Genomic DNA, 12,163 nt, shown 5'->3' on the forward strand with positions numbered 1-12,163 from the left:
TTTAAAATTGACTTAAAAAAACACAAACCAAAGTGTTGCACCCCAGCAATCAGTGGAGCCTGGACCAGCCAGGAAGGTTAGTGGTGGGATACAGCAGAAATTATCCTGGGTCCACGGAGGTTTATGTGAAGAAATTACAGGGTGCTGCATAATATTGAAAGCAAGTTTTCAAATTTTGTTGATGACATTAAATTGCAGGGAAATACAACTGATGAGAAACAATGACACAAAGCTGCTTTATAAAATCATCTCCTTTTACTATCAGGGTTTGAAATGACATGACAGAGTCCCCTGTGCAAGCGAAAATTGACAGTTTTTTTGGTGCAAATATTGCTCCAAGGAAGAGGGAGCAGACCTTGAGCTTTGTACTGAATGTTTTCAGGATATCAGATAACTCTATGATTGAAATCCCAGAAAATTTTAGCTAGGAATAAAACTTTCTAGTCCAACAGAAATAAAATATGTAGCAGGTTTAATGATTATCAGGTGAACTTGTGAAATTTAGCTGAAAGGAGAAAGGGAGACAGTCTGTGGAATTACTGCAGTTTATTCATTTATGAGCTCATTAATCTGTGATAGAGCTGGGAAAATAATGAATTTGTTCTGTTTCAGGTGAGGGTGCAAAAATAGCAGAAACCTGAGAAAGGTCAAATTAAATAAGAATCAATAGGGAATTTTTGGCACAAAAGGAAAAAAAAAGGATTAATAAAAATCGCTAAGAATTTTTAAGTTATTAAAACCTGAATTCAGCTGATATAGTTGATCAAGGTGAAATGTATAGATTAGTTTTGAATTATTTAACATTTTCACTTTCTCTGAACCCATTTCTTTTCAAATTTCACTTCAAAAATCAGACCACAGCAGTTCCACTTTGAAAGCATCAAAACAAAGCACGTCATTTCTGAGGCACATTTCGTTTCAAACAAATATTGGGGGGAAAAAAAAAATCTCCTTCTTGTGGTCCTTTTTATCAGATGAGATCTGAATTCGTGATTAGATTACTTCCCAGAATTTGTATTTCTTTTGTGTGAAACGTATCTGTAATTAGAGAAAAACTTCACCCCCTCAGCTCAGGGAGAGGGAGGCACAACAAAACAACCATCATTTGGCTGATAGGCAAATAAAAAGGACCCTGTTTGAAAGCAAGTTTGAATTCTGAGTGATTTTACAGCCTGTGATATGAGATAAATTACACCCTTTCCTTTGCTTAATACACCAATTGAAGCCTTTCAGAGCCACCGGGTGCCCTCACTCGGGGTGGATCCATCACGCATTAGTTCAGTCTGGTTTTGTGTCATCCCCCCACTATTTGTATTCAAAAACCACACGAAAATTTTAGGCTATCTTCACTTTCACTCCTACCTATGTGTGAGAGGGGCTGTAATGAAAGAGGAGTTGAAACCAAAAGGAAAAGATCTATTTTATCAAAATCTGAGAGCAATATTAACTCTATTTATCGATAACTCAGAGGTAGGAGAATTAAAAAGGCATAGTAGCATTTTTCTCTGTTTTCAAGAGGGTTTTTTCTTTTTTTTTTTTTTGATTCACGGGCTTATCCTGCCAAATGTTCCTCTGAAAAACGATAACAAAAGTTCCATTCCTGGAACGAATTGTTTCTACAAACCATGATCCCAGAAATACAAACATGGATAAATGGTCCCATTTTAACTTTGAATGCGGGATAACTTACTGAAAACAACCTGACAGTCTGCCAGCTCGCCTTCAACAATGGCACAGGACCAAAACTAAGATTTACAGAGAGAAGCATCACATTTTAGAAAATAATTTCTCCACTGGAAAGGTAAGAGCGGGCAGAAACTCCCCACCAAATAACAGCAAAAAGAGGAGGTAGGAGAAGAAGTGAGCACAATATGTCCTGCAACATCTTTTGCAGGATGGAACTGTCTGTCCAAGAGCTCCTGGAGAGGGGAGAATATGGGAATGGCACTGGTGGCAAGAGCCAAAGGTTGGGGTTGTGTCCCCCACAGGATGGCCATGAGGAATTATTAGAAAGCATCATTAAAACAGATATTTAGAATAGTAGACTCATAGAATATCCTCAGTTGGAAGGGATCCACAAGGATCATCAAAGTCCAGCTTCATGTAGCTGTGATGAAGGCTTTAAGTCAACACCCAACCAGCTTGTACTTGTGAGTCTGGGACTAAGAGTTCTCTGCATGTAAACTTTTCCCAAATGTTTACATCGTGACTTGGGAGTGTGCAAGGAGATTGTCCTGGGTCAAGGGGTTCTGAAAAGAGGCAGATCTCAATCTGTCTCCAGCTGCAAAGGCCAGCACCAGCAGTGGAGCCTGGCACTCTCTGTTTTATTGCTCTCCTGCAATAAAAATTCTCTTTCTGCTTTTGGAGAAACTGAATTTTTCTGAAATATTTGCTCATGGTCTTTCCGAGTCCCTTCCTCTGTCCTCAAATTCCAGCTTCATCTGAGACACTGTTCTGTTAAATTTGGGGATCAACACATTTTTAGGAGCTCTTTTGTCACTGACAAAACTGTATGTTTTTATGGGGAAAAAAAAAGTTTGAAGAACTTTCTGGCTTGATTGAATCATAGTGAGAAATAGATAAAGCTGCAGTTCATACACTGTAAGGGTAGTTTACCCTCTTGTTATTCAGAATGTAAAAGGAAAAAAAAAAGAAGGTATCCATAATCTATTTGTACTTCTCATAAACTCTCTTCAGGAATACAACCCCATCATGCCAGAGTTCAAGTACACAAATAATAATATTAGTCAGAATATTCACTCCCAAAGCAATTTTAACACCATTCAAAATATAATCCTTCTATGCAATATACCTCATTTAACAACCATTAGTGCCTTTTCCATCTCAGATCTCATGTACCCAGTAATGATTTATTTTTACCCATTGTTTGAACTGATTTCATTCCACCAATGGGCCTGTACTAATCATGGGGAGTGCAATATACACAGAGTGTGTTTCCCAGAGATTTTTTAAAATTAGTTGGGCAATTTACAACAGAAAGAACTGAAATTATAAATGTTCTCTTCACTTGCTAGAAAATAAAGTAGAGGAAAATAAAAAATCCAACCAACCCCTTGACCAATTTCGTGTTTGAGAAAGAGAGTTCATTTCTTATATCTGAACTAAAGTAGTCCCTTAATTATACCCTGGTAGGTTGATTACAGGCAACATTACACAAAATCTATACATCTTGTTTGGCAATGGATCAAACCAAGGCACATTGTCAACTCAGTGTTAACTGTTTTCCTTTCCTGGGAGTCTGATCTTTCCAGGCACCCTCAGCTCCTGCTGGGCCAAATCATAAGATCCATGTTCTGCCTGGAGCAAGGGAAACTCCCACCTGCTCCAGTGTGTTTTAGACACCAGATTGGGAATTGTTGGGTTGGAACCACCTTGTGGGGTGTGTGTCCCTGGAGGAAGAAGGGTTGGGTCAAACCTTACAGAGGTGGAGTGGAATCGTATCCCTCATGGCAGCCCCTGGAGCCCACGTGGGGAAGTCACGGAGCAGCTGCCGGTCACAAACAGCCAGGGAAAACTTCACTATCTCACAGCTCCTGGAGGCCCTAACCCAGCTCAGATTGGCAGGGACAGTGAGAACAGAGCCCCTCACCCTGTCCTGGAGCCTCAGAGCAGCCAGTGGGTCATCAACCCTGCCTGGGAGGGGTGACCATAAGGACCAGAGCAGATCAAACCAAAGGTGTGCGCTCTGCACGTGGTCGTGGCCCTGCCATGTGGTCCTCCACAAGGTTCCAGTGGTAGCTACATAATCTGTGTCTCCCTCTTTTTCCTTCTTCTCTCTTCTTGCTCCCTCTTCTCCTCTTTCTTCACTCCTTTCTTGATGCTTTGGGTAGCTTAAAGCTGGAGGACTTGGATTTTGGCTCAAGTGCTGTGGAATAGCCCGTGCTGGGGTGGTATTGTGGTGGAACATTTTATCTGCATTGTGTGGTGCCCTTTTGAATTTTTGCCAAATTCCCCTATTTTTTCCCCTAAATAATCAAAAAAAGTAACAAGTCTGTGGCTTATTCTCAAGGTATTAAAGAACTCTGTATGTGTATTTTAAAGTAAAACTCCTGGTTGAGCCCATGAGTTTGTGGCTCCAGGGCCGGAGTGATACAGCGTGGGATTTGCTTGGTAATAAATTCCATTAAACAGCAATATGTAAACAGACAGAGAGTCAAAATCTTGCAAATGAGATATTCATTATGAAATATTCCCACAGCTTGGCTGAGTGGGCCCTGCAGCAGAGCGATGACGTTCTCGGCCCTCTATAAATAGGGAAAGTGGTGCAGACTACGTGCAACTTCCTCACGGAGCACCCAACAGATGATACCACTCCCAAGGCCTGTTTCCCCACCATAATTTCTCATCTAAGCTCCTAATTACACGCCACTTCACATTCTGGGATATATAAATACATTTTTTTTTCAGATGTACACTGTGCTAATGGTATGCACGGGAGAGGGGGGATGTTCTTTGGCATCAGTGCTCCATAGAAAAAGTGAAAATCATCTCTGCAAACTCTGTTATAGAGAAGTGAGAGCCCCAAAACTACTGAGAAAAGTGGAGATACTTTGCCATAACCACGTACTTGTCTCAGCAAAACCAGTTCTCAATGTTTTTCTAGGTCCTATGGGGCTGCTGGGTACATTTGCATCAACCTTGGTGTGGGGCAGTGGGAGCAGAGTGAAACCATGATGCTGAAGCCTATAAATGTTCCAGAAATTGGGTTTTTTTTTACACAGAATAAGTCCAGTTTGTTTATTTGGAGATTGACATTATTCATGGAAATCAGGGAGCAATCAGCAGGGACCACTGGGGATCTGAACTAACTCAGATCTAGTTTCTACAGGGAAGTCTGAGAGGGATCTTCATCAGGAATTGCAGGGACATGACAAGGGGGAATGGCTTCAACCTGAAAGACAGGAGGTTTTGATGGAATATTAGGGAAAAAGTTCTTCCCTGTGAGGATGGTGAGGCCCTGGCACAGGTTGCCCAGAGAACCTGTGGCTTCTCCATCCCTGGAAGTGTCCAAGGCCAGGTTGGACAGGACTTGGAGCAACCCAGGATAGTGGAAGGCGTCCCTGCCTATAGCAGGGGAGTCGAATAGAGATGAACTTTAAGGTGTCTTCCAACCCAAGTCCTTCTATAATTCTGTGTAGATGTTCCTATTATGTCCCAGGGATACACATATTCCTGGTCAATGCAATGAAGAAATATCTATGTAAATATTTTTATTTTGAATGATTGATTCATGAATCCTCCTAGAGGAATTTCAGGTGTGTTAGCTATGGTTTATTAATACTTTTCACATCATATTACTATAATATTAATGGTTAAACCGTGCTTAGAACACTGAATGCTTTTCATACCATCAAAAAGGTCTTGTTTTCATCATTACATCCCCAAACTTTTTACAGGTACTGGGTACCATCTGTATGAGGAGCTGGGATCCTTTCCCTTCTGAGCTTGAGAGGTACCACCATATGGTGCAGAGGATGCTCAACTTTGCAACACCAAAGGCTTTTTTGGCAACTTTCCAGGAGCTTGAGGGCCACACTTCATTTGCATATACATTTACATACAATTTTTATCTCAGATAAATGCACCCAGTAAGGGCGGTTGGGTGAAGTTGTGTGGCTTTCTCTTTGATAGATGGACGGGCATTATTTGTTGTTTGAGTTCCTCAGCAATAAAATCGCTGTGGTTTGAATCCACCCCGCAATTATTATTATTTATTGGCACCATCGCTGTGCTCAGGGGAAGGAAGCACAACCCCCAGCCTGAAGAGCTCCTACAATTAGCCAAAGAAAGTTCCTTGATGTACTTTCTACCAGGTGATTGGAAAACCTGGAAATTTGGAAATTTCAGTTTCAAAATTTTGTGATTGATTTTTTTTTTTTTATTCAGAAAACACATTTCCTGCAACAAGCTGCTTTTCATCAGCTTAGTTGCCCACTCTACCTGTGGATTGGCCACCTCTGACCTCAGCCTAGAGTGGTTACCTCTGAGGCCAAGAGGGTTTTTTGTTGGCCCAGCTGTCATGACTTAGTCACCATTTTAATCATGTTTTACTATTTAACTAGTCCTTCCCTTGAGCTCCACAAAAGGCTTATGGGTAGATTGGGGTACCTTCCTTTTCAACCTGAGCTGCTGAAAATCACCCAGGAAGGGTGCTGATGTCTCCAGTTTTCCTGTGTTGTGAGAGTCATGATTGTCACAGGTATGTTCAAGATAACTCGAGTCTCCCTGAATACATCCAGTCCCTCTGTAAAGCCCAAGTTTCCAGTAACTCCCCTCTAGGGCAAAAGTTCTTATTAATAATGTGACATTAAAAATAAAATCACCTTAAGGGTGAGAACAAATATTTCTAAGTAGGATAAAATCAATGTAAGGAACTGCTGAGGGGGAGGTTGGGTCCTTCAACTCACCTTTGCTGAAGATGCAAGTCTCCGCTCGTGGGCCTCCATCTCTCAAATTCAGGAGGAGTTTATTGGTGTTAGATTTGACTACAGAAATTCATCAGCAAAATTACTGTATTGATCCTGGTTTAAATCTGGATGTATAGTCTTGTTCGAAGCTATTTTTTCAGGTCTAAGATAATGCTAAAGGACTTGATCTTGTTTGTGCTTGGATGAGTATTTTGTAAGTAGCAAACTGCAAGCAGCTTCTTGGGTAGGCAACTGGCCCTGAGGTTTTGCTTTGCAAGGGCCTCGTTATTTGAATGGATTTATTGTTTACTGAACAGAAATTGAAAAAAAAAAACTTATGGGTGAGTTTCTCATATTTTGTTAATCCCTCTGGGAAGATGGTGACATACTTGAATGTGAAATTAAAATTGTAGGAATGTTAGACATGGCTAAATAAAATTTGAGGGGTGTAGAAATACTTGATGTGAGTTATCAGCGGTTCTAGGACTCACTAATCCCCAAACAGGTGGCAAGATGGTATTTTGTTAAGATATGGATAAAATAACTGAGATTTTGGTAGGAATTTTGGGAGTAATTTGGAGGCTGGACCCATGCTGGGGATCTGATCAGAGGCCAGGCTCAGATTTATAGGCACAATCAAACCCTATGAGGGAAATTGAATTTTAAATGTGTTATTGAGAAAATTGGTGTGCTTGGAAATGGCCGGAGGAGAAGCTGAGGATGGGAGTAGTAAGAGATTTCAGTGTTTTGGACATCCTCCTAATTCTTTGGTATGAATAGCAATATGATTGATGCAGCAATAACTGCAGGGCTGGAGGGATTTGATACCCAGAGGGAATCAATTAACTGGATTTTGGATATTGGAGCGTTATGACCTTTGTCTGGATCATAATGTTGACATGTAGGAGCAAGTATGACTCTTTTCTGATTGTAATTGACTGGAGGTACTGGGAGCAAGGTGGATATTCAGGTTTGCAGATAATGATCCTTAAAGGTGGCTGCAGAACAGTTTAGTGAGCTTTGTCCAGACTTCAGGTTATCAGGTTGTAGGGAGGAAAAGCTGATTTAGAAGCAGCTCCTGGCTCCTTTGCACTCCTTAGTGGGCAAATTACATCCATCTGACATTTTGATTATTGATTTACAGGTGAGTGATGCTGTGGCTTGTTGCAGAGTGACACTGAGTCAGGATTTATTAGGAAAGTTTATCTTGTTATCCACTTGTGGTCTTATCCAACATCCTTGGCGAGGAAGTATGAAATGGAGATGTTGTCACTGCTTCATGAATCACCACTGAATAATTGCCTTTGCCACTGCTCACCTGTGAACTGGGAAGGCAACAGAGTCTTTGTGGGGTCTCAGATGGAAAATATGGGTTGTGTTAGGTGTATTATGGTGATGGGCTAACAGGTGGTTGAGCAAACTCAGAGTCAACTTAGCCAATTAACAGGGTGGAGTTAAGGAAACTCCAGCCTGGTGTGACCAGTGGATGTGAAAGGAAAAAAGTTCAGGGATAGTCCTGCTGCTTCACAGTCACACTTGATGATCTTGGAGGCCTTTTCCAGCCTAAATGACTCCATAAGTAACAGAAAATATTAGGTAAGGAGAGATCACAGATCTTGGGTATGAGGAAAGAGATTTTGAGTGTGTGTTGAAAAGCGTGGTGATGGGTGAAAAAAGTTCTTGCTAAATGTTTTTTATACATTAATTCTCTGTTGAACTAAATCAAACAACTGGTAAAATCAGAGTGCTGAGAGCTGGATTTCACAAAAGACTGCAATTTGTCTTTTATACAGTTTTACTTTTTGTTGAGTAGACTCGCAAGTTGTATTTTCCCTATGCAAAAGCATTCTCCTTATTTCTTTTCCTTTGCAATCATGGCAGCCAGTAATTTTCTTTTATTATTCCTTTCCCTTGTTGAATTAGGATTGTGTGCTCAGGTAGCCTTTTCCTTTTCTTGGGCTAAGTCTAAATTAGATAAAGACAGACAGATGTGGCCTTCACATAACTGGTTTTCTGCTGATATCTGCATTTTCTGTCTCTTGGCTGATCTGCTGCTGAATATTCCCAGTTCTTCTATATCTTTATAAGTCTTCCCTTTTACTGGAGGAGCTCCATACCTGAGGAATGAAGAATGACAGGTTTCATGGCAACTTTTTTGGAGAGCTTGGAGATGGAGGATTATCTTTATGGAAGCCATTTACACACTGAGGGAGTTACACAGAAAAAGACATATTTAGTTGCATGACTAAGTTCTCTAAAACAAGAAATAGCAATGGGAAAAGGAGTAAAGAAAAAAGTTCAAACAAATGATGCAAAGTCTCACAAAATTTACTTTACTCTCTGAATTGTTTACTCTTCTGAACATTTTCCCCTTAGTTTTCCTAATTTCTTTATTTTGGTCTAATTTTCCTCCTGTTGCTCATTGTTGGTGTCCACAATACTCACTTTACTAACTTTTCCTGATCCCAGGCAAGAATTCTTTCATTATCCCTTTCCATTGGTGTCACTGAGATCTTCTGCCCAACGTTCACCACTTTTAAACTCAGCTTGCTTGGGATACAGTCATATATAAAAGAAATTACATAAATAGATAAATTTTAACAAATAGTATATTTAATTTTTGATAATTTTAATTTGAAATGTTGAAGTTCATATGATTGCATTTCTGGTGTGGTTTTGTCATTTGGGGGTTTTGTATATATATATTACAATCAAGCCACCATGAAAATCTTTCAACAAAGACTTTTAGAAAATGTGTTCCTTCTAGAATTATTTTACTTGGATTTCCTAATAATTCATAGAGTCATGGAATGATTTGGGTTGGAAGGGGACCTTGAAGATCTAGTTCCAACCCTCAATTAACTTATAATATTGTATTGTTATGTATTTTAAGTCCCCTCACTTCACTGAAAAAAATGTAAATATTTAAAATCTGACTCTAAACGTGGCTGAAAAGTCTAAATTAGACCAACTAGACTGTTACCACTGTTCTCATAAAATGATCTTTTTCTTCAAGTTGCTCCACAATAATTTAAACTTCATGTTGCTTAATGACACTCCATTGCACTGAATATTTCAGGATGACACTGTGAAGGCGTTTTGAGTTCAAAAACCATCTCTTATGGGTGAAACCAAATTCCTCGTGGTATCAGTCGAGCTTTATTCTTGCTTTCGTCCGTGAGAACAGGCAGTGTGGTTGTTTTGGTTCCTTTCAACTCACTCCTTTTCCGGTCTGCTTTGATAAAAACTAAAAGAGGAATATTTTCCTTTTAGTTTTCTTGAGGAAACAGCCACTATCCTTACAAGGAATCTGAGCAGGGTTACATTAATTCGGTTGGAACAATCATGCCACCTGCAGCCACGACTCTGCCTTGCTGAACACAGTTGTCTCTCTTTGGCTTCCCAAAGGTCTCCAAAGTCACCATGAGGAACACCCCCTCCCCAAACCACCTCAAATCTAGGAGGAAAGTTGTGTAAGTGAACAGAAATTGATAAAGTGATCCATGTAGGAAGAGCTAGATTCCATTTTTTTTTTGTGGTGTGTTTTTTTTTTTTTCCATCTATTAGAAATAACAACTTCCAAAATATTTTGTTCTTAGGTGATGAGGATGCTACAAGAAGTTTCCACATTGCTGGAAGTGTTCAAAGTCAGGTTGGGCAGGGCTTGGAGCAACCTGGGCTAGTGGAAGGTGGTTCTACCCACGGCAGGGGCTGGAACTGGATGGTCTTTAAGGTCCCTTCCAACCCAAACCATTCTGGGATTCTGTGAATTCCACGATATCTGGGCCTGATGAAGGGGTGTGAAAAAGAAGACTGAAACAAAAGCTTCAAGGTGCAGGGCTTCACTTGATTCCAGCTAAACATTGTTTCTCATTAAGGTTGAATTCCTGGCAGTCACATTGCACGGATAGAGCAAAAGTAGCAAACAATTACAGATGAACCAATAAAATAAAAAGCCCTTTTGTGCAATGACAGCATTCAATAATTGTGTCAATGCTGCTTTAAAAGTTTCACTTCCTACAGCATCTCCAGTCCCAAAGTGTCTCATCTGCTTTCTAATTTTCCACAAGATGCTTTTAATATTTTGAGATTGATATTGAACCGCAGGGGTCTAAAAGGTTTCAAAAGATCTTGCATATGCATTTGGAACCAAACAATCAATTAGATTAATAAAGGGGAATTGTAATTTATATATGAGGCCTGTAAACTCTCGCAGAGAGGTATGGAATGAGAAACCAGGCAGCCTGGGGACAGCCAGGATTTAAGGTGAGAAAACAAACAGACTCAGCAGGAAAAAAAAAAGGTGCAGTCAGCACCAGTTTTGTTACATTAATCCGATGCTTCCTGTTACAAAGATGGGAGAAATGGGAAGAAAAGAGGAATTTAATACAGCACCTGTCAAGGTAATTATCATCTGAAACCAGTTGTACCTTGGGAATGGTTCTATTGCAGAAACAAAGGAAAAGCTTGTAAATGGGAAATTGTTATTAATTTCCACGAGCTGTCCTGTTCTGGTTGAAATGTTGCCTTTGAGCTCTTCCTTGCAGTTATAATGGCATTTTTATTTTTTTTTTGCTGTTTCCTTCCTGAAGGATCGTTGGATTGTCAGTTTTACACTTTCTTAACCGATAGTCATCAACCTTTGCTTAATCATCTTCTTCCTCCAGCCCCTTTCCTATCCTCGGGCTTCTTAGGGCTCCCCAGCACCCTGGGGGACCCCTCCCATCTCTGCAGGGATCCCTGTGTGAGTGTTTGAGATACCATCAGCAGAACCAGTCAGGAAAAAAAATGAATATGAGCTTTTTCTGTCAGAAAATATGTTTCTAGCAAAGTAGGAGGCTCCCTTTCAAGAAATCATGTCTTTTCCACTGACTTTCTTCACAAGAATATGGTGGTAGAGATCACAAGTTTTCAAAGGAAACGTCTACATTTTAATTTTTACATGATTTTCCAAAGCATTCTAAATGCCACTGAGTTGAAATGAAGTGTTTTAGCCAACCCAACCCATTTTTCCAGACTTGTCTTGGTTAAAAATCTTTAATGGGCAGGTTTTGATCCTGTCTAACCTCTTGAAAGGCTCTGGGCAATGGGTTTTGTACCCTCTGCAGGGTTCAATTTATTGGGCTTAGAACTGGTGTTTTTAGCAGCTCCTCATGTTTAGGAATGTGTTTTTGAGTGCCTAGTGACAGATCCAAGCTCTTCTGCAATCGTTCTGTGCTGGTTAGGAGGAAGCCAAATCTGCTATGGAAAACTTATGATCATCTGAACACGAAATTGCACTGGAATGACTAAAGTTTACGAACAGGGCCATATGTTTTTTGGCAGGAATTGGCTTGCTTAAGGCCAGCCTAGACCCCAAGCAGCCTGAGCTCATTGCTGTAGGTAGTTTTATAGGTTTTATGAAACTTCTGAAGTGCTTGGTCTGCAATAGAGCCTATGAGATTACTGTGAGCACGCTATGTTTTCTAACTGGTTTTCTCCTCTCATTCCTCTTCACAGTCTGTGTAAGAAACTGGGTCTAACTCTTCACAAACTGAGTTGCTTTTTCCATCAGTTAAAGCTGAACCAGCAGTGCAGTTCTGCTGAGCTCACACACCCACAGAAATCATCGGGGTTGTGTTTGAAGGTTCGATTTTTGCCACTGTCCAAACCTCTTCCTCCTCGTTGGTGTCTCTGAGCTTTCAGAAGGGCTGTTGGTCCAAATCATTAGACCTGGGGAGGTCAAAATTGCCCAT

The sequence above is a fragment of the Corapipo altera genome, unplaced genomic scaffold (assembly GCF_003945725.1).
Source record: "Corapipo altera isolate COAL_440 unplaced genomic scaffold, ASM394572v1 68, whole genome shotgun sequence".
NCBI classification, from domain to species: domain Eukaryota; kingdom Metazoa; phylum Chordata; class Aves; order Passeriformes; family Pipridae; genus Corapipo; species Corapipo altera.